Genomic DNA, 26,019 nt, shown 5'->3' with positions numbered 1-26,019 from the left:
CGGATCTGCACTTTACACGTCCCAGATGTTCTACAGGTTAGGATTTCTGCCTTTCACCCGCAAGTCCCGGGTTCAACTCCCGGTCTGGGAATCTTTTCAACTCCTATATTAAGGCCTTTGCTGTAAAACTATTAAGTCGAAAAGAAGACACTTTTCGCATTAGAAAAACAAGCCAAAAATTTGAGAAATTATTTCAAAGAAAATTTGAGATCAGTTCAATTCCGAAAAAAAACTTGCATTGACGCTTATTAAAAAAGACAGGAAACTCGCAGATTGTTTCACATCTCCACTTTACATGTCCCAAATGGTCTAGCGGTTAGGATTTGTGGCTTTCACCCACAAGGCCCGGGTTCAACTCCCGGTCTGGGAAGCTTTTCAACTCCTATATTTAAGCCTTTGCTGTAAAATTATTGAGTCGAAACGAAGACACTTTTCGCATTAGAGAAATAGGCCAAAATTTGAGAAATTTTTTTTAAGAAACTTTGAGATCAGTTCAATTAAAAAGACTTGCATTGAAGTTAGTAAAAAAGACAGGAAACTCTTAGATTGGCTCGGATCTGCACTCTAAAAGTCCCAAATGGTCTAGCGGTTAGGATTTGTGGCTTTCACCCACAAGGCCCGGGTTCACCTCCCGGTCTGTGAAACTTTTCAACTCCTATATTAAGGCCTTTGCTGTAAAGTTATTGAGTCGAAACGAAGACACTTTTCGCATTCGAGAAACAAGCCAAAATTTGAGAAATTATTTTTTAAGAAAATTTGAGATCAGTTCAATTCCGAAAAAAAACTTGCATTGAAGCTTATTAAAAAAGACAGGAAAATCGCATATTGTTTCACATCTCCACTTTACATGTCCCAAATGGTCTAGCGGTTAAGATTTGTGGCTTTCACGCACAATGCCCGGGTTCAACTCCCGGTCTGTGAAACTTTTCAACACCTATATTAAGGCCTTTGCTGTAAAATTATTGCGTCGAAAAGAAGACACTTTTCGCATTAGAAAAACAAGCCAAAAATTTGAGAAATTATTTTAAAGAAAATTTGAGATCAGTTCAATTCCGAAAAAAAGCTTGCATTGAAGCTTATTAAAAAAGACAGGAAACTCGCAGATTGTTTCACATCTCCACTTTACATGTCCCAAATGGTCTAGCGGTTAGGATTTGTGGCTTTCACCCACAAGGCCCGGGTTCAACTCCCGGTCTGGGAAGCTTTTCAACTCCTATATTAAAGCTTTTGCTGTAAAATTATTGAGTCGAAACGAAGACACTTTTCGCATTAGAGAAATAGGCCAAAATTTGAGAAATTTTTTTAAGAAACTTTGAGATCAGTTCAATTAAAAACACTTGCATTGAAGTTAGTAAAAAAGACAGGAAACTCTTAGATTGGCTCGGATCTGCACTCTAAAAGTCCCAGATGGTCTAGCGGTTAGGATTGGTGACTTTCACCCACAAGGCCCGGGTTCACCTCCCGGTCTGTGAAACTTTTCAAATCCTATATTAAGGCCTTTGCTGTAAAGTTATTGAGTCGAAACGAAGACACTTTTCGCATTCGAGAAACAAGCCAAAATTTGAGAAATTATTTTTTAAGAAAATTTGAGATCAGATCAATTCCGAAAAAAAACTTGCATTGAAGCTTATTAAAAAAGACAGGAAAATCGCAGATTGTTTCACATCTCCACTTTACATGTCCCAAATGGTCTAGCGGTTAAGATTTGTGGCTTTCACCCACAATGCCCGGGTTCAACTCCCGGTCTGTGAAACTTTTCAACTCCTATATTAAGGCCTTTGCTGTAAAATTATTGCGTCGAAAAGAAGACACTTTTCGCATTAGAAAAACAAGCCAAAAATTTGAGAAATTATTTTAAAGAAAATTTGAGATCAGTTCAATTCCGAAAACTTGCATTGAAGCTTATTAAAAAAGACAGGAAACTCGCAGATTGTTTCACATCTCCACTTTACATGTCCCAAATGGTCTAGCGGTTAGGATTTGTGGCTTTCACCCACAAGGCCCGGGTTCAACTCCCGGTCTGGGAAGCTTTTCAACTCCTATATTAAAGCTTTTGCTGTAAAATTATTGAGTCGAAACGAAGACACTTTTCGCATTAGAGAAATAGGCCAAAATTTGAGAAATTTTTTTAAGAAACTTTGAGATCAGTTCAATTAAAAAGACTCGCATTGAAGTTAGTAAAAAAGACAGGAAACTCTTAGATTGGCTCGGATCTGCACTCTAAAAGTCCCAAATGGTCTAGCGGTTAGGATTTGTGGCTTTCACCCACAAGGCCCGGGTTCACCTCCCGGTCTGTGAAACTTTTCAACTCCTATATTAAGGCCTTTGCTGTAAAGTTATTGAGTCGAAACGAAGACACTTTTCGCATTCGAGAAACAAGCCAAAATTTGAGAAATTATTTTTTAAGAAAATTTGAGATCAGTTCAATTCCGAAAAAAAACTTGCATTGAAGCTTATTAAAAAAGACAGGAAAATCGCATATTGTTTCACATCTCCACTTTACATGTCCCAAATGGTCTAGCGGTTAAGATTTGTGGCTTTCACGCACAATGCCCGGGTTCAACTCCCGGTCTGTGAAACTTTTCAACACCTATATTAAGGCCTTTGCTGTAAAATTATTGCGTCGAAAAGAAGACACTTTTCGCATTAGAAAAACAAGCCAAAAATTTGAGAAATTATTTTAAAGAAAATTTGAGATCAGTTCAATTCCGAAAAAAAGCTTGCATTGAAGCTTATTAAAAAAGACAGGAAACTCGCAGATTGTTTCACATCTCCACTTTACATGTCCCAAATGGTCTAGCGGTTAGGATTTGTGGCTTTCACCCACAAGGCCCGGGTTCAACTCCCGGTCTGGGAAGCTTTTCAACTCCTATATTAAAGCTTTTGCTGTAAAATTATTGAGTCGAAACGAAGACACTTTTCGCATTAGAGAAATAGGCCAAAATTTGAGAAATTTTTTTAAGAAACTTTGAGATCAGTTCAATTAAAAACACTTGCATTGAAGTTAGTAAAAAAGACAGGAAACTCTTAGATTGGCTCGGATCTGCACTCTAAAAGTCCCAGATGGTCTAGCGGTTAGGATTGGTGACTTTCACCCACAAGGCCCGGGTTCACCTCCCGGTCTGTGAAACTTTTCAAATCCTATATTAAGGCCTTTGCTGTAAAGTTATTGAGTCGAAACGAAGACACTTTTCGCATTCGAGAAACAAGCCAAAATTTGAGAAATTATTTTTTAAGAAAATTTGAGATCAGATCAATTCCGAAAAAAAACTTGCATTGAAGCTTATTAAAAAAGACAGGAAAATCGCAGATTGTTTCACATCTCCACTTTACATGTCCCAAATGGTCTAGCGGTTAAGATTTGTGGCTTTCACCCACAATGCCCGGGTTCAACTCCCGGTCTGTGAAACTTTTCAACTCCTATATTAAGGCCTTTGCTGTAAAATTATTGCGTCGAAAAGAAGACACTTTTCGCATTAGAAAAACAAGCCAAAAATTTGAGAAATTATTTTAAAGAAAATTTGAGATCAGTTCAATTCCGAAAACTTGCATTGAAGCTTATTAAAAAAGACAGGAAACTCGCAGATTGTTTCACATCTCCACTTTACATGTCCCAAATGGTCTAGCGGTTAGGATTTGTGGCTTTCACCCACAATGCCCGGGTTCAACTCCCGGTCTGGGAAGCTTTTCAACTCCTATATTAAGGCCTTTGCTGTAAAATTATTGAGTCGAAACGAAGACAATTTTCGCATTAGAGAAATAGGCCAAAATTTGAGAAACTATTTTTAAGAAACTTTGAGATCAGTTCAATTAAAAAAAACTTGCATTGAAGCTTAGTAGAAAAGACAGGAAACTCGTTAGATTGGCTCGCATCTCCACTTTACACGTCCCAAATTGTCGCGGTTAGGATTGGTGGCTTTCACCCACAAGGCCCGGGTTCAACTCCCGGTCTGGGAAGCTTTTCAACTCCTATATTAAAGCCTTTGCTGTAAAAATTATTGAGTCGAAACGAAGACACTTTTCGCATTAGAGGAATAGGCCAAAATTTGAGAAATTATTTTTAAGAAAATTTGAGATAAGTTCAATTAAAAAAACTTGCATTGAAGCTTAGTAAAAAAGACAGGAAACTATTAGATTGGCTCGGATCTGCACTTTACACGTCCCAGATGGTCTAGCGGTTAGGATTGGTGACTTTCACCCACAAGGCCCGGGTTCAACTCCCGGTCTGTGAAACTTTTCAACTCCTATATTAAGGCCTTTGCTGTAAAGTTATTGAGTCGAAACGAAGACACTTTTCGCATTAGAGAAATAGGCCAAAATTTGAGAAATTATTTTTAAGAATTTTTGAGATCAGTTCAATTAAAAAACTTGCATTGAAACTTAGTAAAAAAGACCGGAAACTCTTAGATTGGATCGGATCTGCACTTTACACTTCCCAGATGGTCTAACGGTCAGGATTGGCGACGTTCACCCACAAGGCCCGGGTTCAACTCCCGGTCTGTGAAACATTTCAACTCCTATATTAAGGCCTTTGCTGTAAAATTATTGCGTCGAAAAGAAGACACTTTTCGCATTAGAAAAACAAGCCAAAAATTTGAGAAATTATTTTAAAGAAAATTTGAGATCAGTTCAATTCCGAAAAAAAAACTAGCATTGAAGCTTATTAAAAAAGACAGGAACCTCGCAGATTGTTTAACATCTCCACTTTACATGTCCCAAATGGTCTAGCGGTTAGGATTTGTGGCTTTCACCCACAATGCCCGGGTTCAACTCCCGGTCTGGGAAGCTTTTCAACTCCTATATTAAGGCCTTTGCTGTAAAATTATTGAGTCGAAACGAAGACACTTTTCGCATTAGAGAAATAGGCCAAAATTTGAGAAATTATTTTAAAGAAACTTTGAGATCAGTTCAAGTAAAAAAAACTTGCATTGAGGCTTAGTAAAAAAGACAGGAAACTCGTTAGATTGGCTCGCATCTCCACTTTACACGTCCCAAATTGTCTAGCGGTTAGGATTGGTGGCTTCCACCCACAAGGCCCGGGTTCAACTCCCGGTCTGGGAAGCTTTTCAACTCCTATATTAAAGCCTTTGCTGTAAAATTATTGAGTCGAAACATGACACTTTTCGCATTAGAGAAATAGGCCAAAATTTGAGAAATTATTTTTAAGAAACTTTGAGATCAGTTCAATTAAAAGAACTTGCATTGAAGCTTAGTAAAAAAGACAGGAAACTCTTAGATTGGCTCGGATCTGCACTTTACAAGTCCCAGATGGTCTAGCGGTTAGGATTGGTGACTTTCACCCACAAGGCCCGGTTTCAACTCCCGGTCTGTGAAACTTTTCAACTCCTATATTAAGGCCTTTGCTGTAAAGTTATTGAGTCGAAACGAAGACACTTTTCGCATTAGAGAAACAAGCCAAAATTTGAGAAATTATTTTTAAAGAAAATTTGAGATCAGTTCAATTCCCAAAAAAAACTTGCATTTGAAGCCAGGTAAAAAGACAGGAAACTATTGGATTGGCTCACATCTCCACTTTACACGTCCCAGATGGTCTAGCGGTTAGGATTTGTGGCTCTCAACCCCAAGGCCCGGGCTCAACTCCCGGTCTGGGAACCTTTTCAACTCCTATATTAAGGCCTTTCCTGTAAAATTATTGCGTCGAAAAGAAGACACTTTTCGCATTAGAAAAACAAGCCAAAAATTTGAGAAATTATTTTACAGAAAATTTGAGATCAGTTCAATTCCGAAAAAAACTTGCATTGAAGCTTATTAAAAAAGACAGGAAACTCGCAGATTGTTTCAAATCTCTACTTTACATGTCCCAAATGGTCTAGCGGTTAGGATTTGTGGCTTTCACCAACAATGCCCGGGTTCAACTCCCGGTCTGGGAAGCTTTTCAACTCCTATATTAAAGCCTTTGCTGTAAAATTATTGAGTCGAAACGAAGACACTTTTCGCATTAGAGAAATAGGCCAAAATTTGAGAAATTATTTTTAAGAAACTTTGAGATCAGTTCAATTAAAAAAACTTGCATTGAAGCTGAACAAAAAAGACAGGAAACCCGTTGGATCGGCTCGCAACTCATCTTTAAACGTCCCAGATGGTCTAGCGGTTAGGATTTGTGGCTCTCACCCACAAGGACCGGGTTCAACTCCCGGTCTGGGAACCTTTTCAACTCTTATCTTAGGGCATTTCCTGTAAAATTATTGAGTCAAAAAGAAGACAGTTTTCGCAATAGAAAAATAAGCCAAAAACTTGAGATATTATAAAGAAAATTTGAGATCAGTTCAATTCCGAAAAAAACTTGCAATGAAGCTTAGTGAAAAACAGACAGGAAACTCATAGATTGGCTCGGATCTCCATTTTACACGTCCCCAACGGTCTAGCGGTTAGGATTTGTGGCTTTCACCCAAAAGGACCAGGTTCAACTCCCTGTCTGGGAAGCTTTTCAACTCCTATATTAAAGCCTTTGCTGTAAAATTATTGAGTCGAAACGAAGACACTTTTCGCATTAGAGAAATAGATTAAAATTTACGAAATTATTTTTAAGAAACTTTGAGATCAGTTTAATTAAAAACACTTGCATTGAAGCTTAGTAAAAAAGACAGGAAACTCTTAGATTGGCTCGGATCTGCACTTTACACGTCCCAGATGGTCTAGCGGTCAGGATTTGTGGCTCTCACCCAAAAGGCCCGGGTTCAACTCCCGGTCTGGGAACCTTTTCATCTCCTATCTTAGGGCCTTTCCTGTAAAATTATTGAGTCGAAAAGAACACAGTTTTCGGAATAGAAAAACAAGCCAAAAACATGAGATATTATAAATAAAATTTGAGATCAGTTCAATTTCGAAAAAAACTTGCAATGAAGCTTTGTGAAAAACAGACAGGAAACTCATAGATTGGCTCGGATCTCCATTTTACACGTCCCCGACGGTCTAGCGGTTAGGATTTGTGGCTTTCACCCAAAAGGCCCATTTTCAACTCCCTCTCTGGGAAGCTTTTCAACTCCTATATTAAAGCCTTTGCTGTAAAATTATTGAGTCGAAACGAAGACACTTTTCGCATTAGACAAATAGGCCAAAATTTGAGAAATTATTTTTAAGAAACTTTGAGATCAGTTCAATTAAAAAAAACTTGCATTGAAGCTGAGTAAAAAAGACAGGTAACTCTTAGATTGGCTCGGATCTGCACTTTACACGTCCCAGATGGTCTAGCGGTTAGGATTGGTGACTTTCACCCACAAGGATCGGGTTCAACTCCCGGTCTGGGAAGCTTTTCAACTTCTATATTAAGAACTTTGCTGTAAAATTATTGAGTCGAAACGAAGACACTTTTCGCAGTAGAGAAATAAGCCAAAATTTGAGAAATTATTTTTAAAGAAACTTTGAGATCAGTTCAATTAAAAGAAACTTGCATTGAAGCTGAGCAAAAAAGACAGGAAACCCGTTAGATTGGCTCGCAACTCATCTTTAAACGTCCCAGATGATCTAGGGGTTAGGATTTGTGGCTCTCACCCAAAAGGACCAGGTTCAACTCCCTGTCTGGGAAGCTTTTCAACTCCTATATTAAAGCCTTTGCTGTAAAATTATTGAGTCGAAACGAAGACACTTTTCGCATTAGAGAAATAGATTAAAATTTAAGAAATTATTTTTAAGAAACTTTGAGATCAGTTTAATTAAAAAAACTTGCATTGAAGCTTAGTAAAAAAGACAGGAAACTCTTAGATTTGCTCGGATCTGCACTTTACACGTCCCAGATGGTCTAGCGGTCAGGATTTGTGGCTCTCAGCCACAAGTCCCGGGTTCAACTCCCGGTCTGGGAACCTTTTCAACACTTATATTAAGGCCTTTCCTGTAAAATTATTGAGTCGAAAAGAAGACGCTTTTCGCATTAGAAAAATAAGCCAAAAATTTGAGAAATTATTTTAAAGAAAATTTGAGATCAGTTCACTTCCGAAAAAACATGCATTGAAGCTTAGTAAAAAAGACAGGAAACTCTTAGATTGGCTCGGATCAGCACTTTACACGTCCCAGATGGTCTAGCGGTCAGGATTTGTGGCTCTCACCCACAAGTCCCGGGTTCAACTCCCGGTCTGGGAACCTTTTCATCTCCTATCTTAGGGCCTTTCCTGTAAAATTATTGAGTCGAAAAGAAGACAGTTTTCGGAATAGAAAAACAAGCCAAAAACTTGGGATATTATAAACAAAATTTGAGATCAGTTCAATTCCGAAAAAAACTTGCAATGAAGCTTTGTGAAAAACAGACAGGAAACTCATAGATTGGCTCGGATCTCCATTTTACACGTCCCCGACGGTCTAGCGGTTAGGATTTGTGGCTTTCACCCAAAAAGCCCAGTTTCAACTCCCTCTCCGGGAAGCTTTTCAACTCCTATATTAAAGCCTTTGCTGTAAAATTATTGAGTCGAAACGAAGACACTTTTCGCATTAGACAAATAGGCCAAAATTTGAGAAATTATTTTTAAGAAACTTTGAGATCAGTTCAATTAAAAAAAACTTGCATTGAAGCTTAGTAAAAAAGACAGGAAACTCTTAGATTGGCTCGGATCTGCACTTTACACGTCCCAGATGGTCTAGCGGTTAGGATTGGTGACTTTCACCCACAAGGACCGGGTTCAACTCCCGGTCTGGGAAGCTTTTCAACTTCTATATTAAGAACTTTGCTGTAAAATTATTGAGTCGAAACGAAGACACTTTTCGCAGTAGAGAAATAAGCCAAACTTTGAGAAATTGTTTTTAAAGAAACTTTGAGATCAGTTCAATTAAAAAAAACTTGCATTGAAGCTGAGCAAAAAAGACAGGAAACCCGTTAGATTGGCTCGCAACTAATCTTTAAACGTCCCAGCTGATCTAGGGGTTAAGATTTGTGGCTCTCACCCACAAGGCAAGGGTTCAACTCCCGGTCTGGGAACCTTTTCATCTCCTATCTTAGGGCCTTTCCTGTAAAATTATTGAGTCGAAAAGAAGACAGTTTTCGGAATAGAAAAATAAGCCAAAAACTTGAGATATTAAAAAGAAAATTTGAGATCAGTTCAATTCCGAAAAAAACTTGCAATGAAGCTTTGTGAAAAACAGACAGGAAACTCATAGATTGGCTCGGATCTCCATTTTACACGTCCCCGACGGTCTAGCGGTTAGGATTTGTGGCTTTCACCCAAAAGTCCCAGTTTCAACTCCCTCTCTGGGAAGCTTTTCAACTCCTATATTAAAGCCTTTGCTGTAAAATTATTGAGTCGAAACGAAGACACTCTTCGCATTAGAGAAATAGGCCAAAACTTGAGAAATTATTTTTAAGAAACTTTGAGATCAGTTCAATTAAAAAAACTTGCATTGAAGCTTAGTAAAAAAAGACAGGAAACTCTTAGATTGGCTCGGATCTGCACTTTACACGTCCCAGATGGTCTAGCGGTTAGGATTGGTGACTTTCACCCACAAGGACCGGGTTCAACTCCCGGTCTGGGAAGTTTTTCAACTTCTATATTAAGAACTTTGCTGTAAAATTATTGAGTCGAAACGAAGACACTTTTCGCAGTAGAGAAATAAGCCAAAATTTGAGAAATTATTTTTAAAGAAACTTTGAGATCAGTTCAATTAAAAGAAACTTGCATTGAAGCTGAGCAAAAAAGACAGGAAACCCGTTAGATTGGCTCGCAACTCATCTTTAAACGTCCCAGATGATCTAGGGGTTAGGATTTGTGGCTCTCACCCACAAGGCCAGGGTTCAACTCCTGGTCTGGGAACCTTTTCAACTCCTATATTAAGGCCTTCCTGTAAAATTATTGAGTCCAAAAGAAGACACTTTTCGCTTTAGAGAAATAGGCCAAAATTTGAGAAATTATTTTTCAGAAACTTTGAGATCAGTTCAATTAAATAAACTTGCATTGAAGCTGAGCAAAAAAGACAGGAAACCCGTTAGATTTCCACTTTACACGTCCCAGATGGTCGAGGTTAGGATTTGTGGCTTTCACCCACAAGGCCCGGGTTCAACTCCCGGTCTGTGAAACTTTTCAACTCCTATATTAAGGCCTTTGCTGTAAAGTTATTGAGTCGAAACGAAGACACTTTTCGCATTAGAGAAACAAGCCAAAATTTGAGAAATTATTTTTTAAGAAAATTTGAGATCAGTTCAATTCCCAAAAAAACTTGCATTGAAGCTTAGTAAAAAGACATGAAACTCATTAGACAGGCTCGCAACTCCACTTAACACGTCCCAGATGGTCTAGCGGTTAGGATTTGTGGCTCTCATCCGCAAGTCCCGGGTTCAACTCCCGGTCTGGGAACCTTTTCAACTCCTATATTAAGGCCTTTCCTGTAAAATTATTGAGTCGAAAAGAAGACACTTTTCGCTTTAGAGAAATAGGCCAAAATTTGAGAAATTATTTTTAAGAAACTTTGAGATCAGTTCAATTTAAAAAACTTGCATTGAAGCTTAGTGAAAAAGACAGGAAACTCTTAGATTGGCCCGGATCTCCACTTTACACGTCCCAGATGGTCTAGAGGTTAGGATTTGTGGCTTTCACCCACAAGGCCCGGATTTAACTCCCGGTCTGGAAAGCGTTTTAACTCTTATATTAAGGCCTCTTCTGTAAAATTATTGAGTCGAAAAGCAAACTCTTTTCGTATTAGAAAAATCAGCCAAAAATTTGAAAAACTATTTCAAAAGAAAATTTGAGATCAAATCAATTAAAAAACTTGCATATTGAAGCTTAGTAAAAAAGACAGGAAACTCTGAGATTGTCTCACATCTCCACTTTACATGTCCCAAACGGTCTCGCGGTTAGGATTTGTGGCTTTCACCCACAATGCCCGGGTACAACTCCCGGTATGGGAAACTTTTCAACTCCTATATTAAGGCCTTTGCTGTAAAATTATTGAGTCGAAACGAAGATACTTTTCGCATTCGAGAAATAAGCCAAAAATTTGAGAGATTATTTTTATTAAAAAAATTGAGATCAGTTCAATTCCGAAAAAAAATTTGCATTGAAGCTTAGTGAAAAAAAAAGACAGGAAACTATTAGATTGGCTCGGATATCCACTTTACACGTCCCAGATGGTCTAGAGGTTAGGATTTGTGGCTCTCACCCGCAAGTCCCGGGTTCAACTCCCGGTCTGGGAACCTTTTCAACTCCTATATTAAAGCCTTTGCTGTTAAATTATTGAGTCGAAAGGAAGACACTTTTCGCATTCAAAAAATAAGCCAGAATTTAAATTATTTTAAAAGAAACTTTGAGATCAGTTCAATTAAATAAACTTGCATTGAAGCTGAGCAAAAAAGACAGGAAACCCGTTAGATTTCCACTTTACACGTCCCAGATGGTCTAGAGGTTAGGATTTGTGGCTTTCACCCACAAGGCCCGGGTTCAACTCCCGGTCTGTGAAACTTTTCAACTCCTATATTAAGCCCTTTGCTGTAAAGTTATTGAGTCGAAACGAAGACACTTTTCGCATTAGAGAAACAAGCCAAAATTTGAGAAATTATTTTTTAAGAAAATTTGAGATCAGTTCAATTCCGAAAAAAAACTTGCATTGAAGCTTAGTAGAAAAGACAGGAAACTCGTTAGATTGGCTCGCATCTCCACTTTACACGTCCCAAATTGTCTAGCTGTTAGGATTGGTGGCTTTCACCCACAAGGCCCGGGTTCAACTCCCGGTCTGGGAACCTTTTCAACTCCTATATTAAGGCCTTTCCTGTAATATTATTGCGTCGAAAAGAAGACACTTTTCGCATTAGAAAAACAAGCCAAAAATTTGAGAAATTATTTTAAAGAAAATTTGAGATCAGTTCAATTCCGAAAAAAAACTTGCATTGAAGCTTAGTAGAAAAGACAGGAAACTCGTTAGATTGGCTCGCATCTCCACTTTACACGTCCTAAATTGTCTAGCTGTTAGGATTGGTGGCTTTCACCCACAAGGCCCGGGTTCAACTCCCGGTCTGTGAAACTTTTCAACTCCTATATTAAGGCCTTTGCTGTAAAGTTATTGAGTCGAAACGAAGACACTTTTCGCATTAGAGAAACAAGCCAAAATTTGAGAAATTATTTTTTAAGAAAATTTGAGATCAGTTCAATTCCGAAAAAAAACTTGCATTGAAGCTTAGTAGAAAAGACAGGAAACTCGTTAGATTGGCTCGCATCTCCACTTTACACGTCCCAAATTGTCTAGCTGTTAGGATTGGTGGCTTTCACCCACAAGGCCCGGGTTCAACTCCCGGTCTGGGAACCTTTTCAACTCCTATATTAAGGCCTTTCCTGTAATATTATTGCGTCGAAAAGAAGACACTTTTCGCATTAGAAAAACAAGCCAAAAATTTGAGAAATTATTTTAAAGAAAATTTGAGATCAGTTCAATTCCGAAAAAAAACTTGCATTGAAGCTTAGTAGAAAAGACAGGAAACTCGTTAGATTGGCTCGCATCTCCACTTTACACGTCCCAAATTGTCTAGCTGTTAGGATTGGTGGCTTTCACCCACAAGGCCCGGGTTCAACTCCCGGTCTGTGAAACTTTTCAACTCCTATATTAAGGCCTTTGATGTAAAGTTATTGAGTCGAAACGAAGACACTTTTCGCATTAGAGAAACAAGCCAAAATTTGAGAAATTATTTTTTAAGAAAATTTGAGATCAGTTCAATTCCCCAAAAAAACTTGCATTGAAGCCAAGTAAAAAGACAGGAAACTATTGGATTGGCTCACATCTCCACTTTACACGTCCCAGATGGTCTAGCGGTTAGGATTTGTGCCTCTCAACCCCAAGGCCCGGGTTCAACTCCCGGTCTGGGAACCTTTTCAACCCCTATATTAAGGCCTTTCCTGTAATATTATTGCGTCGAAAAGAAGACACTTTTCGCATTAGAAAAACAAGCCAAAAATTTGAGAAATTATTTTAAAGAAAATTTAAGATCAGTTCAATTCCGAAAAAAAACTTGCATTGAAGCTTAGTAGAAAAGACAGGAAACTCGTTAGATTGGCTCGCATCTCCACTTTACACGTCCCAAATTGTCTAGCTGTTAGGATTGGTGGCTCTCACCCACAAGGCCCGGGTTCAACTCCCGGTCTGTGAAACTTTTCAACTCCTATATTAAGGCCTTTGCTGTAAAGTTATTGAGTCGAAACGAAGACACTTTTCGCATTAGAGAAACAAGCCAAAATTTGAGAAATTATTTTAAAGAAAATTTGAGATCAGTTCAATTCCGAAAAAAAACTTGCATTGAAGCTTAGTAGAAAAGACAGGAAACTCGTTAGATTGACTCGCATCTCCACTTTACACGTCCCAAAGTGTCTAGCTGTTAGGATTGGTGGCTTTCACCCACAAGGCCCGGGTTCAACTCCCGGTCTGTGAAACTTTTCAACTCCTATATTAAGGCCTTTGCTGTAAAGTTATTGAGTCGAAACGAAGACACTTTTCGCATTAGAGAAACAAGCCAAAATTTGAGAAATTATTTTTTAAGAAAATTTGAGATCAGTTCAATTCCCCAAAAAAACTTGCATTGAAGCCAAGTAAAAAGACAGGAAACTATTGGATTGGCTCACATCTCCACTTTACACGTCCCAGATGGTCTAGCGGTTAGGATTTGTGCCTCTCAACCCCAAGGCCCGGGTTCAACTCCCGGTCTGGGAACCTTTTCAACCCCTATATTAAGGCCTTTCCTGTAATATTATTGCGTCGAAAAGAAGACACTTTTCGCATTAGAAAAACAAGCCAAAAATTTGAGAAAATATTTTAAAGAAAATTTGAGATCAGTTCATTTCCGAAAAAAAACTTGCATTGAAGCTTAGTAGAAAAGACAGGAAACTCGTTAGATTGGCTCGCATCTCGACTTTACACGTCCCAAATTGTCTAGCTGTTAGGATTGGTGGCTTTCACCCACAAGGCCCGGGTTCAACTCCCGGTCTGTAAAACTTTTCAACTCCTATATTAAGGCCTTTGCTGTAAAGTTATTGAGTCGAAATGAAGACACTTTTCGCATTAGAGAAACAAGCCAAAATTTGAGAAATTATTTTTTAAGAAAATTTGAGATCAGTTCAATTCCCCAAAAAAACTTGCATTGAAGCCAAGTAAAAAGACAGGAAACTATTGGATTGGCTCACATCTCCACTTTACACGTCCCAGATGGTCTAGCGGTTAGGATTTGTGCCTCTCAACCCCAAGGCCCGGGTTCAACTCCCGGTCTGGGAACCTTTTCAACCCCTATATTAAGGCCTTTCCTGTAATATTATTGCGTCGACAAGAAGACACTTTTCGCATTAGAAAAACAAGCCAAAAATTTGAGAAATTATTTTAAAAAAAATTTGAGATCAGTTCAATTCCGAAAAAAAACTTGCATTGAAGCTTAGTAGAAAACACAAGAAACTCGTTAGATTGGCTCGCATCTCCACTTTACACGTCCCAAATTGTCTAGCTGTTAGGATTGGTGGCTTTCACCCACAAGGCCCGGGTTCAACTCCCGGTCTGGGAAGCTTTTCAACTCCTATATTAAAGCCTTTGCTCTAAAATTATTGAGTCGAAACGCAGACACTTTTCGCATTAGAGAAATAGGCCAAAATTTGAGAAATTATTTTTAAGAAACTTTGAGATCAGTTCAATTAAAAAAAACTTGCATTGAAGCTTAGTAAAAAAGACAGGAAACTCTTAGATTGGCTCGGATCTGCACTTTACACGTCCCAGGTAGTCTAGCGGCTAGGATTGGTGACTTTCACCCACAAGGCCCGGGTGCAACTCCCGGTCTGGGAAGCTTTTCAACTCCTATATTAAGAACTTTGCTGTAAAATTATTGAGTCGAAACGAAGACACTTTTCGCATTAGAGAAATAAGCCAAAATTTGAGAAATTATTTTTAAAGAAACTTTGAGATCAGTTCAATTAAAAAAACTTGCATTGAAGCTGAACAAAAAAGACAGGAAACCCGTTAGATTGGCTCGCAACTCATCTTTAAACGTCCCAGATGGTCTAGCGGTTAGGATTTGTGGCTCTCACCCACAAGGCCCGGGTTCAACTCCCGGTCTGGGAACCTTTTCAACTCTTATCTTAGTGCCTTTGCTGTAAAATTATTGAGTCAAAAAGAAGACAGTTTTCGCAATAGAAAAATAAGCCAAAAACTTGAGATATTATAAAGAAAATTTGAGATCAGTTCAATTCCGAAAAAAACTTGCAATGAAGCTTAGTGAAAAACAGACAGGAAACTCATAGATTTGCTCGGATCTCCATTTTACACGTCCCCGACGGTCTAGCGGTTAGGATTTGTGGCTTTCACTCAAAAGGCCCAGGTTCTACTCCCTGTCTGGGACGCTTTTCAACTCCTATATTAAAGCCTTTGCTGTAAAATTATTGAGTCGAAACGAAGACACTTTTCGCATTAGAGAAATAGGCCAAAATTTGAGAAATTATTTTTAAGAAACTTTGAGATCAGTTCAATTAAAAAAAACTTGCATTGAAGCTCAGTAAAAAAGACAGGAAACTCTTAGATTGGCTCGGATCTGCACTTTACACGTCCCAGGTGATCTAGCGGTTAGGATTTGTGGCTCTCACCTACAAGGCCCGGGATCCACTCCCGGTCTGGGAAGCTTTTCAACTCCTATATTAAGGCCTTTGCTGTAAAATTATTTATTGAGTCGAAACGAAGACACTTTTCGCATTAGAGAAATAAGCCAAAATTTGAGAAATTATTTTTAAAGAAACTTTGAGATCAGTTCAATTAAAAAAACTTGCATTGAAGCTGAACAAAAAAGACAGGAAACCCGTTAGATTGGCTCGCAACTCATCTTTAAACGTCCCAGATGGTCTAGCGGTTAGGATTTGTGGCTCTCACCCACAAGGCCCGGGTTCAACTCCCGGTCTGGGAACCTTTTCAACTCTTATCTTAGTGCCTTTGCTGTAAAATTATTGAGTCAAAAAGAAGACAGTTTTCGCAATAGAAAAATAAGCCAAAAACTTGAGATATTATAAAGAAAATTTGAGATCAGTTCAATTCCGAAAAAAACTTGCAATGAAGCTTAGTGAAAAACAGACAGGAAACTCATAGATTTGCTCGGATCTCCATTTTACACGTCCCCGACGGTCTAGCGGTTAGGATTTGTGGCTTTCACTCAAAAGGCCCAGGTTCAACTCCCTGTCTGGGACGCTTTTCAACTCCTATATTAAAGCCTTTGCTGTAAAATTATTGAGTCGAAACGAAGACACTTTTCGCATTAGAGAAATAGGCCAAAATTTGAGAAATTATTTTTAAGAAACTTTGAGATCAGTTCAATTAAAAAAACTTGCATTGAAGCTCAGTAAAAAAGACAGGAAACTCTTAGATTGTGGTCTAGCGGTTAGGATTGGTGACTTTCACCCACAACGCCCGGGTTCAGCTCCCGGTCTGGGAACCTTTTAAACTCCTATATTAAGGCCTTTGCTGTAAAATTATTGAGTCGAAACGAAGACACTTTTCGCATTAGAGAAATAAGCCAAAAATTGAGAAATTATTTTTAAAGAAACTTTGAGATCAGTTCAATTCCAAAAAAAACTTGCATTGAAGCTTAGTAAAAAGACAGGAAACTCTTAGATTGTCTCACATCTCCACGTCACACGTCCCATTGGTCTAGCGGTTAGGATTTGTTGCTTAAACCCGCAAGTCCCGAGTTCAATTCCCGGTCTAGGAACCTTTTCAACTCCTATGTTAAGGTCCTTCCTGTAAAATTATTGAGTCGAAAAGAAGACACTTTTCGCATTAGAAAAATACGCCAAAAATTTGAGAAATTATTTTAAATAAAATTTGTGATCAGTTCAATTCCGAAAAAACTTTCAATGAAGCTTAGTGAAAAAGATAGGAAACTCTTAGATTGGCCCGGATCTCCACTTTACACGTCCCAGATGGTCTAGAGGTTAGGATTTGTGGCTTTCACCCACAAGGCCCGGGTTCAACTCCCGGTCTGGGAATCTTTTAAACTCCTATATTAAGGCCTTTTCCGTAAAATTATTGAGTCGAAAAGAAGACACTTTTCGCATTAGAAAAATAAGCCAAAAACTTGAGAAATTATTTTAAAGAAAACTTGAGATCAGTTCAATTCCGAAAAAAAACTTGCATTGAAGCTTAGTAAAAAAGACGGGAAACTAATAGATTGGCTCGGATCTGCAATTTACACGTCCCAGATGATCTAGCGGTTAGGATTTGTGGCTCTCACCCACAAGGACCGGGTTCAACTCCCGGTCTGGGAAGCTTTTCAACTCCTATATTAAGGCCTTTGCTGTAAAATTATTGAGTCGAAACGAAGACTATTTTCGCATTAGAGAAACAAGCCAAAATTTCAGAAATTAATTTTAGGAAAATTTGAGATCAGTTCAATTAAAAAAACTTGCATTGAAGCTGAGCAAAAAAGACAGGAAAATCGTTAGATTGGCTCGCAACTCATCTTTACACGTCCCAGATGGTCTAGCGGTTAGGATTTGTGGCTCTCACCCACAAGGCCCGGGTTCAACTCCCGGTCTGGGAACCTTTTAAACTCCTATATTAAGGCCTTTTCTGTAAAATTATTGAGTCGAAACGAAGACTATTCTCGCATTAGAGAAATAAGCCAAAAATTTGAGAGATTACTTTAAAGAAAATTTGTGATCAGTTCAATTCCGAAAAAAACTTTCAATGAAGATTAGTGAAAGAGACAGGAAAATCTTAGATTGGCTCGGATCACAACTTTACACGTCCCAGATGGTCTGCAGGTTAGGATTTGTGGCTTTCACCCACAAGGCCCGGATTCAACTCCCGGTCTGGAAAGCATTTTAACTCTTATATTAAGGCCTTTGCTGTAAAATTATTGAGTCGAAACGAAGACAATTTTCGCATTACAGAAAAAAGCCAAAATTTGAAAAATTATTTTTAAGAAAATTTGAGATCAGTTCAATTAAAAAAACTTGCAGTGAAGCTGAACAAAAAAGACAGGAAAATCGTTAGATTGGCTCGCAACTCATCTTTACACGTCCCAGATGGTCTAGCGGTTAGGATTTGTGGCTCTCACCCACAAGGCCCGGGTTCAACTCCCGGTCTGGGAACCTTTTAAACTCCTATATTAAGGCCTTTTCTGTAAAATTATTGAGTCGAAACGAAGACTATTTTCGCATTAGAGAAATAAGCCAAAATTTGAAAAATTATTTTTAAGAAAATTTGAGATCAGTTCAATTAAAAAAACTTGCAGTGAAGCTGAGCAAAAAAGACAGGAAAATCGTTAGATTGGCTCGCAACTCATCTTTACACGTCCCAGATGGTCTAGCGGTTAGGATTTGTGGCTCTCACCCACAAGGCCCGGGTTCAACTCCCGGTCTGGGAACCTTTTAAACTCCTATATTAAGGCCTTTTCTGTAAAATTATTGAGTCGAAAAGAAGACACTTTTCGCATTAGAAAAATAAGCCAAAAATTTGAGAAATTATTTTAAAGAAAATTTTAGATCAGTTCAATTCCGAAAAAAACTTGCATTGAAGCTTAGTAAAAAAGACGGGAAACTATTAGATTGGCTCGGATCTGCACTTTACACGTCCCAGATGATCTAGCGGTTAGGATTTGTGGCTCTCACCCACAAGGACCGGGTTCAATTCCCGGTCTGGGAAGCTTTTCAACTCCTATATTAAGGCCTTTGCTGTAAAATTATTGAGTCGAAACGAAGACTATTTTCGCATTAGAGAAATAAGCCAAAATTTGAAAAATTATTTTTAAGAAAATTTGAGATCAGTTCAATTCCGAAAAAAACTTGCATTGAAGCTTAGTAAAAAAAGACGGGAAACTATTAGATTGGTTCGGATCTGCACTTTACACGTCCCAGATGATCTAGCGGTTAGGATTTGTGGCTCTCACCCACAAGGACCGGGTTCAACTCCCGGTCTGGGAAGCTTTTCAACTCCTATATTAAGGCATTTGCTGTAAAATTATTGAGTCGAAACGAAGACTATTTTCGCATTAGAGAAATAAGCCAAAATTTCAGAAATTAATTTTAGGAAAATTTGAGATCAGTTCAATTAAAAAAAAACTTGCATTGAAGCTGAGCAAAAAAGACAGGAAAATCGTTAGATTGGCTCGCAACTCATCATTACACGTCCCAGATGGTCTAGCGGTTAGGATTTGTGGCTCTTACCCACAAGTCCCGGGTTCAACTCCCGGTATGGGAACGTTTTCAACTCCTATATTAAGGCCCTTTCTGTAAAATTATTGAGTCGAAAAGAAGACACTTTTCGCATTAGAAAAGTAAGCCAAAAATTTGAAAAATTATTTTAAAGAAAATTTGAGATCAGTTCAATTCCGAAAAAAACTTGCATTGAAGCTTAGTAAAAAAGACGGGAAACTATTAGATTGGCTCGGATCTGCACTTTACACGTCCCAGATGATCTAGCGGTTAGGATTTGTGGCTCTCACCCACAAGGACCGGGTTCAATTCCCGGTCTGGGAAGCTTTTCAACTCCTATATTAAGGCCTTTGCTGTAAAATTATTGAGTCGAAACGAAGACTATTTTCGCATTAGAGAAATAAGCCAAAATTTGAAAAATTATTTTTAAGAAAATTTGAGATCAGTTCAATTCCGAAAAAAACTTGCATTGAAGCTTAGTAAAAAAAGACGGGAAACTATTAGATTGGTTCGGATCTGCACTTTACACGTCCCAGATGATCTAGCGGTTAGGATTTGTGGCTCTCACCCACAAGGACCGGGTTCAACTCCCGGTCTGGGAAGCTTTTCAACTCCTATATTAAGGCATTTGCTGTAAAATTATTGAGTCGAAACGAAGACTATTTTCGCATTAGAGAAATAAGCCAAAATTTCAGAAATTAATTTTAGGAAAATTTGAGATCAGTTCAATTAAAAAAAAACTTGCATTGAAGCTGAGCAAAAAAGACAGGAAAATCGTTAGATTGGCTCGCAACTCATCATTACACGTCCCAGATGGTCTAGCGGTTAGGATTTGTGGCTCTTACCCACAAGTCCCGGGTTCAACTCCCGGTATGGGAACGTTTTCAACTCCTATATTAAGGCCCTTTCTGTAAAATTATTGAGTCGAAAAGAAGACACTTTTCGCATTAGAAAAGTAAGCCAAAAATTTGAAAAATTATTTTAAAGAAAATTTGAGATCAGTTCAATTCCGAAAAAAACTTGCATTGAAGCTTAGTAAAAAAGACGGGAAACTATTAGATTGGCTCGGATCTGCACTTTACACGTCCCAGATGATCTAGCGGTTAGGATTTGTGGCTCTCACCCACAAGGACCGGGTTCAACTCCCGGTCTGGGAAGCTTTTCAACTCCTATATTAAGGCCTTTGCTTTAAAATTATTGAGTCGAAACGAAGACTATTTTCGCATTAGAGAAATAAGCCAAAATTTCAGAAATTAATTTTAGGAAAATTTGAGATCAGTTCAATTAAAAAAAAAACTTGCATTGAAGCTGCGCAAAAAAGACAGGAAAATCGTTAGATTGGCTCGCAACTCATCATTACACGTCCCAGATGGTCTAGCGGTTAGGATTTGTGGCTCTTACCCACAAGTCCCGGGTTCAACTCCCGGTATGGGAACCTTTTCAACTCCTATATTAAGGCCTTTTCTGTAAAATTATTGAGTCGAAACGAAGACTATTTTCGCATTAGAGAAATAAGCCAAAAATTTGAGAGATTACTTTAAAGAAAATTTGTGATCAGTTCAATTCCGAAAAAAACTTTCAATGAAGATTAGTGAAAGAGACAGGAAAATCTTAGATTGGCTCGGATCACAACTTTACACGTCCCAGATGGTCTGCAGGTTAGGATTTGTGGCTTTCACCCACAAGGCCCGGATTCAACTCCCGGTCTGGAAAGCATTTTAACTCTTATATTAAGGCCTTTGCTGTAAAATTATTGAGTCGAAACGAAGACAATTTTCGCATTACAGAAAAAAGCCAAAATTTGAAAAATTATTTTTAAGAAAATTTGAGATCAGTTCAATTAAAAAAACTTGCAGTGAAGCTGAACAAAAAAGACAGGAAAATCGTTAGATTGGCTCGCAACTCATCTTTACACGTCCCAGATGGTCTAGCGGTTAGGATTTGTGGCTCTCACCCACAAGGCCCGGATTCAACTCCCGGTCTGGGAACCTTTTAAACTCCTATATTAAGGCCTTTTCTGTAAAATTATTGAGTCGAAACGAAGACTATTTTCGCATTAGAGAAATAAGCCAAAATTTGAAAAATTATTTTAAAATTTGAGATCAGTTCAATTAAAAAAACTTGCAGTGAAGCTGAGCAAAAAAGACAGGAAAATCGTTAGATTGGCTCGCAACTCATCTTTACACGTCCCAGATGGTCTAGCGGTTAGGATTTGTGGCTCTCACCCACAAGGCCCGGGTTCAACTCCCGGTCTGGGAACCTTTTAAACTCCTATATTAAGGCCTTTTCTGTAAAATTATTGAGTCGAAAAGAAGACACTTTTCGCATTAGAAAAATAAGCCAAAAATTTGAGAAATTATTTTAAAGAAAATTTGAGATCAGTTCAATTCCGAAAAAAACTTGCATTGAAGCTTAGTAAAAAAGACGGGAAACTATTAGATTGGCTCGGATCTGCACTTTACACGTCCCAGATGATCTAGCGGTTAGGATTTGTGGCTCTCACCCACAAGGACCGGGTTCAACTCCCGGTCTGGGAAGCTTTTCAACTCCTATATTAAGGCCTTTGCTGTAAAATTATTGAGTCGAAACGAAGACTATTTTCGCATTAGAAATAAGCCAAAATTTGAAAAATTATTTTTAAGAAAATTTGAGATCAGTTCAATTAAAAAAAACTTGCAGTGAAGCTGAGCAAAAAAGACAGGAAAATCGTTAGATTGGCTCGCAACTCATCTTTACACGTCCCAGATGGTCTAGCGGTTAGGATTTGTGGCTCTCACCCACAAGGACCGGGTTCAATTCCCGGTCTGGGAAGCTTTTCAACTCCTATATTAAGGCCTTTGCTGTAAAATTATTGAGTCGAAACGAAGACTATTTTCGCATTAGAGAAATAAGCCAAAATTTGAAAAATTATTTTTAAGAAAATTTGAGATCAGTTCAATTCCGAAAAAAACTTGCATTGAAGCTTAGTAAAAAAAGACGGGAAACTATTAGATTGGTTCGGATCTGCACTTTACACGTCCCAGATGATCTAGCGGTTAGGATTTGTGGCTCTCACCCACAAGGACCGGGTTCAACTCCCGGTCTGGGAAGCTTTTCAACTCCTATATTAAGGCATTTGCTGTAAAATTATTGAGTCGAAACGAAGACTATTTTCGCATTAGAGAAATAAGCCAAAATTTCAGAAATTAATTTTAGGAAAATTTGAGATCAGTTCAATTAAAAAAAAACTTGCATTGAAGCTGAGCAAAAAAGACAGGAAAATCGTTAGATTGGCTCGCAACTCATCATTACACGTCCCAGATGGTCTAGCGGTTAGGATTTGTGGCTCTTACCCACAAGTCCCGGGTTCAACTCCCGGTATGGGAACGTTTTCAACTCCTATATTAAGGCCCTTTCTGTAAAATTATTGAGTCGAAAAGAAGACACTTTTCGCATTAGAAAAGTAAGCCAAAAATTTGAAAAATTATTTTAAAGAAAATTTGAGATCAGTTCAATTCCGAAAAAAACTTGCATTGAATTTTAGTAAAAAAGACGGGAAACTATTAGATTGGCTCGGATCTGCACTTTACACGTCCCAGATGATCTAGCGGTTAGGATTTGTGGCTCTCACCCACAAGGACCGGGTTCAACTCCCGGTCTGGGAAGCTTTTCAACTCCTATATTAAGGCCTTTGCTTTAAAATTATTGAGTCGAAACGAAGACTATTTTCGCATTAGAGAAATAAGCCAAAATTTCAGAAATTAATTTTAGGAAAATTTGAGATCAGTTCAATTAAAAAAAAAACTTGCATTGAAGCTGCGCAAAAAAGACAGGAAAATCGTTAGATTGGCTCGCAACTCATCATTACACGTCCCAGATGGTCTAGCGGTTAGGATTTGTGGCTCTTACCCACAAGTCCCGGGTTCAACTCCCGGTATGGGAACCTTTTCAACTCCTATATTAAGGCCTTTTCTGTAAAATTATTGAGTCGAAACGAAGACTATTTTCGCATTAGAGAAATAAGCCAAAAATTTGAGAGATTACTTTAAAGAAAATTTGTGATCAGTTCAATTCCGAAAAAAACTTTCAATGAAGATTAGTGAAAGAGACAGGAAAATCTTAGATTGGCTCGGATCACAACTTTACACGTCCCAGATGGTCTGCAGGTTAGGATTTGTGGCTTTCACCCACAAGGCCCGGATTCAACTCCCGGTCTGGAAAGCATTTTAACTCTTATATTAAGGCCTTTGCTGTAAAATTATTGAGTCGAAACGAAGACAATTTTCGCATTACAGAAAAAAGCCAAAATTTGAAAAATTATTTTTAAGAAAATTTGAGATCAGTTCAATTAAAAAAACTTGCAGTGAAGCTGAACAAAAAAGACAGGAAAATCGTTAGATTGGCTCGCAACTCATCTTTACACGTCCCAGATGGTCTAGCGGTTAGGATTTGTGGCTCTCACCCACAAGGCCCGGATTCAACTCCCGGTCTGGGAACCTTTTAAACTCCTATATTAAGGCCTTTTCTGTAAAATTATTGAGTCGAAACGAAGACTATTTTCGCATTAGAGAAATAAGCCAAAATTTGAAAAATTATTTTAAAATTTGAGATCAGTTCAATTAAAAAAACTTGCAGTGAAGCTGAGCAAAAAAGACAGGAAAATCGTTAGATTGGCTCGCAACTCATCTTTACACGTCCCAGATGGTCTAGCGGTTAGGATTTGTGGCTCTCACCCACAAGGCCCGGGTTCAACTCCCGGTCTGGGAACCTTTTAAACTCCTATATTAAGGCCTTTTCTGTAAAATTATTGAGTCGAAAAGAAGACACTTTTCGCATTAGAAAAATAAGCCAAAAATTTGAGAAATTATTTTAAAGAAAATTTGAGATCAGTTCAATTCCGAAAAAAACTTGCATTGAAGCTTAGTAAAAAAGACGGGAAACTATTAGATTGGCTCGGATCTGCACTTTTCACGTCCCAGATGATCTAGCGGTTAGGATTTGTGGCTCTCACCCACAAGGACCGGGTTCAACTCCCGGTCTGGGAAGCTTTTCAACTCCTATATTAAGGCCTTTGCTGTAAAATTATTGAGTCGAAACGAAGACTATTTTCGCATTAGAAATAAGCCAAAATTTGAAAAATTATTTTTAAGAAAATTTGAGATCAGTTCAATTAAAAAAAACTTGCAGTGAAGCTGAGCAAAAAAGACAGGAAAATCGTTAGATTGGCTCGCAACTCATCTTTACACGTCCCAGATGGTCTAGCGGTTAGGATTTGTGGCTCTCACCCACAAGGCCCGGGTTCAACTCCCGGTCTGGGAACCTTTTAAACTCCTATATTAAGGCCTTTTCTGTAAAATTATTGAGTCGAAAAGAAGACACTATTCGCATTAGAAAAATACGCCAAAAATTTGAGAAATTATTTTAAAGAAAATTTGAGATCAGTTCAATTCCGAAAAAAACTTGCATTGAAGCTTAGTAAAAAAGACGGGAAACTATTAGATTGGCTCGGATCTGCACTTTACACGTCCCAGATGATCTAGCGGTTAGGATTTGTGGCTCTCACCCACAAGGACCGGGTTCAACTCCCGGTCTGGGAAGCTTTTCAACTCCTATATTAAGGCCTATGCTGTAAAATTATTGAGTCGAAACGAAGACTATTTTCGCATTAGAGAAATAAGCCAAAATTTCAGAAATTAATTTTAGGAAAATTTGAGATCAGTTCAATTAAAAAAAAACTTGCATTGAAGCTGAGCAAAAAAGACAGGAAAATCGTTAGATTGGCTCGCAACTCATTATTACACGTCCCAGATGGTCTAGCGGTTAGGATTTGTGGCTCTTACCCACAAGTCCCGGGTTCAACTCCCGGTATGGGAACCTTTTCAACTCCTATATTAAGGCCCTTTCTGTAAAATTATTGAGTCGAAAAGAAGACACTTTTCGCATTAGAAAAGTAAGCCAAAAATTTGAAAAATTATTTTAAAGAAAAATTGAGATTAGTTCAATTTCGAAAAAAACTTGCATTGAAGCTTAGTAAAAAAAGACAGGAAACTCATAGATTGTCTCACATCTCCACTTTACATGTCCCAAATGGTCTAGTGGTAAGGATTTGTGGCTTTCACCCACAATGCCCGGGTTCAACTCCCGGTCTGGGAAGCTTTTCAACTCCTATATTAAAGCCTTTGCTGTAAAAATATTGAGTCGAAACGAAGACACTTTTCGCATTAAAATAAACCAAAAATTTCAAATTATTTTTTAAAAAAAATTTGAGATCAGTTCAATTCCGAAAAAACTTGCATTGAAGCTTAGTAAAAAAGACAGGAAACTGTTAGATTGGCTCATATCTGCACGGTACACGTCCCCAGATAGTCTAGCGGTTAGGATTTGTGGCTCTCAACCGCAAGGCCCGGGTTCAACTCCCGGTATGGGAACCTTTTCAACTCCTATATTAAGGCCTTTTCTGTAAAATTATTGAGTCGAAAAGAAGACACTTTTCGCATCAGAAAAATAAGCCAAAGATTTGAGAAATTATTTTAAAGAAAAATTGAGATCAATTCGATTTCGAAAAAAACTTGCATTGAAGCTTAGTAAAAAAAAAGACAGGAAACTCATAGATTGTCTCACATCTCCACTTTACATGTCCCAAATGGTCTAGTGGTTAGGATTTGTGGCTTTCACCCACAATGTCCGGGTTCAACTCCCGGTCTGAGAAGCTTTTCAACTGCTATATTAAAGCCTTTGCTGTAAAAATATTGAGTCGAAACGAAGACGCTTTTCGTATTAGAAAAATCAGCCAAAAGTTTGAGAAACTATTTTTTAAAAAAACTTGAGATCAGTTCAATTCCGAAAAAAATTTGCATTGAAGCTGAGTAAAAAATACAGGAAACTCTTAGATTGTCTCACATCTCCACGTCACACGTCCCAATGGTCTAGCGGTTAGGATTTGTTG

General features: G+C 38.2%; 1 protein-coding gene and 49 non-coding genes across 50 annotated transcripts in view; 49 read left to right on the top strand and 1 right to left on the bottom strand.

Annotated features, from left to right (window-relative positions):
* LOC142343266 (protein unc-45 homolog A-like) overlaps positions 1-26,019 on the bottom strand; it is a 224,714-nt gene that overhangs the window by 115,896 nt on the left and 82,799 nt on the right. The window lies entirely within an intron of this gene.
* On the top strand, positions 299-370 carry Trnae-uuc (transfer RNA glutamic acid (anticodon UUC)). The gene has a single exon. It is a non-coding gene; the product is annotated as a tRNA-Glu (tRNA).
* Trnae-uuc (transfer RNA glutamic acid (anticodon UUC)) lies at positions 1,130-1,201 on the top strand. The gene has a single exon. It is a non-coding gene; the product is annotated as a tRNA-Glu (tRNA).
* Trnae-uuc (transfer RNA glutamic acid (anticodon UUC)) lies at positions 1,956-2,027 on the top strand. Its single transcript has one exon. It is a non-coding gene; the product is annotated as a tRNA-Glu (tRNA).
* Positions 2,786-2,857, top strand: Trnae-uuc (transfer RNA glutamic acid (anticodon UUC)). The gene has a single exon. It is a non-coding gene; the product is annotated as a tRNA-Glu (tRNA).
* Positions 3,612-3,683, top strand: Trnae-uuc (transfer RNA glutamic acid (anticodon UUC)). The gene has a single exon. It is a non-coding gene; the product is annotated as a tRNA-Glu (tRNA).
* Trnae-uuc (transfer RNA glutamic acid (anticodon UUC)) lies at positions 4,714-4,785 on the top strand. Its single transcript has one exon. It is a non-coding gene; the product is annotated as a tRNA-Glu (tRNA).
* On the top strand, positions 5,542-5,613 carry Trnae-cuc (transfer RNA glutamic acid (anticodon CUC)). The gene has a single exon. It is a non-coding gene; the product is annotated as a tRNA-Glu (tRNA).
* Positions 6,095-6,166, top strand: Trnae-cuc (transfer RNA glutamic acid (anticodon CUC)). The gene has a single exon. It is a non-coding gene; the product is annotated as a tRNA-Glu (tRNA).
* Positions 6,646-6,717, top strand: Trnae-cuc (transfer RNA glutamic acid (anticodon CUC)). Its single transcript has one exon. It is a non-coding gene; the product is annotated as a tRNA-Glu (tRNA).
* Trnae-cuc (transfer RNA glutamic acid (anticodon CUC)) lies at positions 7,749-7,820 on the top strand. The gene has a single exon. It is a non-coding gene; the product is annotated as a tRNA-Glu (tRNA).
* Positions 8,026-8,097, top strand: Trnae-cuc (transfer RNA glutamic acid (anticodon CUC)). The gene has a single exon. It is a non-coding gene; the product is annotated as a tRNA-Glu (tRNA).
* Positions 9,684-9,755, top strand: Trnae-cuc (transfer RNA glutamic acid (anticodon CUC)). The gene has a single exon. It is a non-coding gene; the product is annotated as a tRNA-Glu (tRNA).
* Trnae-cuc (transfer RNA glutamic acid (anticodon CUC)) lies at positions 10,224-10,295 on the top strand. Its single transcript has one exon. It is a non-coding gene; the product is annotated as a tRNA-Glu (tRNA).
* On the top strand, positions 11,060-11,131 carry Trnae-cuc (transfer RNA glutamic acid (anticodon CUC)). The gene has a single exon. It is a non-coding gene; the product is annotated as a tRNA-Glu (tRNA).
* On the top strand, positions 11,323-11,394 carry Trnae-uuc (transfer RNA glutamic acid (anticodon UUC)). The gene has a single exon. It is a non-coding gene; the product is annotated as a tRNA-Glu (tRNA).
* Positions 12,721-12,792, top strand: Trnae-cuc (transfer RNA glutamic acid (anticodon CUC)). The gene has a single exon. It is a non-coding gene; the product is annotated as a tRNA-Glu (tRNA).
* On the top strand, positions 13,558-13,629 carry Trnae-cuc (transfer RNA glutamic acid (anticodon CUC)). The gene has a single exon. It is a non-coding gene; the product is annotated as a tRNA-Glu (tRNA).
* On the top strand, positions 14,116-14,187 carry Trnae-cuc (transfer RNA glutamic acid (anticodon CUC)). Its single transcript has one exon. It is a non-coding gene; the product is annotated as a tRNA-Glu (tRNA).
* Trnae-cuc (transfer RNA glutamic acid (anticodon CUC)) lies at positions 14,947-15,018 on the top strand. The gene has a single exon. It is a non-coding gene; the product is annotated as a tRNA-Glu (tRNA).
* On the top strand, positions 15,779-15,850 carry Trnae-cuc (transfer RNA glutamic acid (anticodon CUC)). Its single transcript has one exon. It is a non-coding gene; the product is annotated as a tRNA-Glu (tRNA).
* Positions 16,854-16,925, top strand: Trnae-uuc (transfer RNA glutamic acid (anticodon UUC)). The gene has a single exon. It is a non-coding gene; the product is annotated as a tRNA-Glu (tRNA).
* Positions 17,133-17,204, top strand: Trnae-cuc (transfer RNA glutamic acid (anticodon CUC)). Its single transcript has one exon. It is a non-coding gene; the product is annotated as a tRNA-Glu (tRNA).
* On the top strand, positions 17,408-17,479 carry Trnae-cuc (transfer RNA glutamic acid (anticodon CUC)). The gene has a single exon. It is a non-coding gene; the product is annotated as a tRNA-Glu (tRNA).
* On the top strand, positions 17,961-18,032 carry Trnae-cuc (transfer RNA glutamic acid (anticodon CUC)). The gene has a single exon. It is a non-coding gene; the product is annotated as a tRNA-Glu (tRNA).
* Trnae-cuc (transfer RNA glutamic acid (anticodon CUC)) lies at positions 18,236-18,307 on the top strand. Its single transcript has one exon. It is a non-coding gene; the product is annotated as a tRNA-Glu (tRNA).
* On the top strand, positions 18,514-18,585 carry Trnae-cuc (transfer RNA glutamic acid (anticodon CUC)). The gene has a single exon. It is a non-coding gene; the product is annotated as a tRNA-Glu (tRNA).
* Positions 18,792-18,863, top strand: Trnae-cuc (transfer RNA glutamic acid (anticodon CUC)). Its single transcript has one exon. It is a non-coding gene; the product is annotated as a tRNA-Glu (tRNA).
* On the top strand, positions 19,069-19,140 carry Trnak-cuu (transfer RNA lysine (anticodon CUU)). Its single transcript has one exon. It is a non-coding gene; the product is annotated as a tRNA-Lys (tRNA).
* Trnae-cuc (transfer RNA glutamic acid (anticodon CUC)) lies at positions 19,347-19,418 on the top strand. Its single transcript has one exon. It is a non-coding gene; the product is annotated as a tRNA-Glu (tRNA).
* On the top strand, positions 19,625-19,696 carry Trnae-cuc (transfer RNA glutamic acid (anticodon CUC)). The gene has a single exon. It is a non-coding gene; the product is annotated as a tRNA-Glu (tRNA).
* On the top strand, positions 19,902-19,973 carry Trnak-cuu (transfer RNA lysine (anticodon CUU)). Its single transcript has one exon. It is a non-coding gene; the product is annotated as a tRNA-Lys (tRNA).
* Positions 20,180-20,251, top strand: Trnae-cuc (transfer RNA glutamic acid (anticodon CUC)). Its single transcript has one exon. It is a non-coding gene; the product is annotated as a tRNA-Glu (tRNA).
* On the top strand, positions 20,458-20,529 carry Trnak-cuu (transfer RNA lysine (anticodon CUU)). Its single transcript has one exon. It is a non-coding gene; the product is annotated as a tRNA-Lys (tRNA).
* Trnae-cuc (transfer RNA glutamic acid (anticodon CUC)) lies at positions 21,011-21,082 on the top strand. Its single transcript has one exon. It is a non-coding gene; the product is annotated as a tRNA-Glu (tRNA).
* On the top strand, positions 21,282-21,353 carry Trnae-cuc (transfer RNA glutamic acid (anticodon CUC)). The gene has a single exon. It is a non-coding gene; the product is annotated as a tRNA-Glu (tRNA).
* Trnae-cuc (transfer RNA glutamic acid (anticodon CUC)) lies at positions 21,560-21,631 on the top strand. The gene has a single exon. It is a non-coding gene; the product is annotated as a tRNA-Glu (tRNA).
* Trnae-cuc (transfer RNA glutamic acid (anticodon CUC)) lies at positions 21,834-21,905 on the top strand. The gene has a single exon. It is a non-coding gene; the product is annotated as a tRNA-Glu (tRNA).
* Positions 22,112-22,183, top strand: Trnae-cuc (transfer RNA glutamic acid (anticodon CUC)). The gene has a single exon. It is a non-coding gene; the product is annotated as a tRNA-Glu (tRNA).
* Trnak-cuu (transfer RNA lysine (anticodon CUU)) lies at positions 22,389-22,460 on the top strand. The gene has a single exon. It is a non-coding gene; the product is annotated as a tRNA-Lys (tRNA).
* Trnae-cuc (transfer RNA glutamic acid (anticodon CUC)) lies at positions 22,667-22,738 on the top strand. The gene has a single exon. It is a non-coding gene; the product is annotated as a tRNA-Glu (tRNA).
* On the top strand, positions 22,945-23,016 carry Trnak-cuu (transfer RNA lysine (anticodon CUU)). The gene has a single exon. It is a non-coding gene; the product is annotated as a tRNA-Lys (tRNA).
* On the top strand, positions 23,498-23,569 carry Trnae-cuc (transfer RNA glutamic acid (anticodon CUC)). The gene has a single exon. It is a non-coding gene; the product is annotated as a tRNA-Glu (tRNA).
* Positions 23,769-23,840, top strand: Trnae-cuc (transfer RNA glutamic acid (anticodon CUC)). The gene has a single exon. It is a non-coding gene; the product is annotated as a tRNA-Glu (tRNA).
* Trnae-cuc (transfer RNA glutamic acid (anticodon CUC)) lies at positions 24,047-24,118 on the top strand. Its single transcript has one exon. It is a non-coding gene; the product is annotated as a tRNA-Glu (tRNA).
* Trnae-cuc (transfer RNA glutamic acid (anticodon CUC)) lies at positions 24,321-24,392 on the top strand. Its single transcript has one exon. It is a non-coding gene; the product is annotated as a tRNA-Glu (tRNA).
* Positions 24,599-24,670, top strand: Trnae-cuc (transfer RNA glutamic acid (anticodon CUC)). The gene has a single exon. It is a non-coding gene; the product is annotated as a tRNA-Glu (tRNA).
* Positions 24,876-24,947, top strand: Trnak-cuu (transfer RNA lysine (anticodon CUU)). Its single transcript has one exon. It is a non-coding gene; the product is annotated as a tRNA-Lys (tRNA).
* Trnae-uuc (transfer RNA glutamic acid (anticodon UUC)) lies at positions 25,155-25,226 on the top strand. The gene has a single exon. It is a non-coding gene; the product is annotated as a tRNA-Glu (tRNA).
* On the top strand, positions 25,429-25,501 carry Trnae-cuc (transfer RNA glutamic acid (anticodon CUC)). The gene has a single exon. It is a non-coding gene; the product is annotated as a tRNA-Glu (tRNA).

The sequence above is a fragment of the Convolutriloba macropyga genome, chromosome 7, assembly GCF_964194025.1.
Source record: "Convolutriloba macropyga chromosome 7, txConMacr16.3, whole genome shotgun sequence".
Lineage (NCBI taxonomy): Eukaryota > Metazoa > Xenacoelomorpha > Acoela > Convolutidae > Convolutriloba > Convolutriloba macropyga.
The sequence above is the reverse complement of the archived record's forward strand: the minus strand, read 5'-3'. Positions and strand labels throughout refer to the sequence as shown.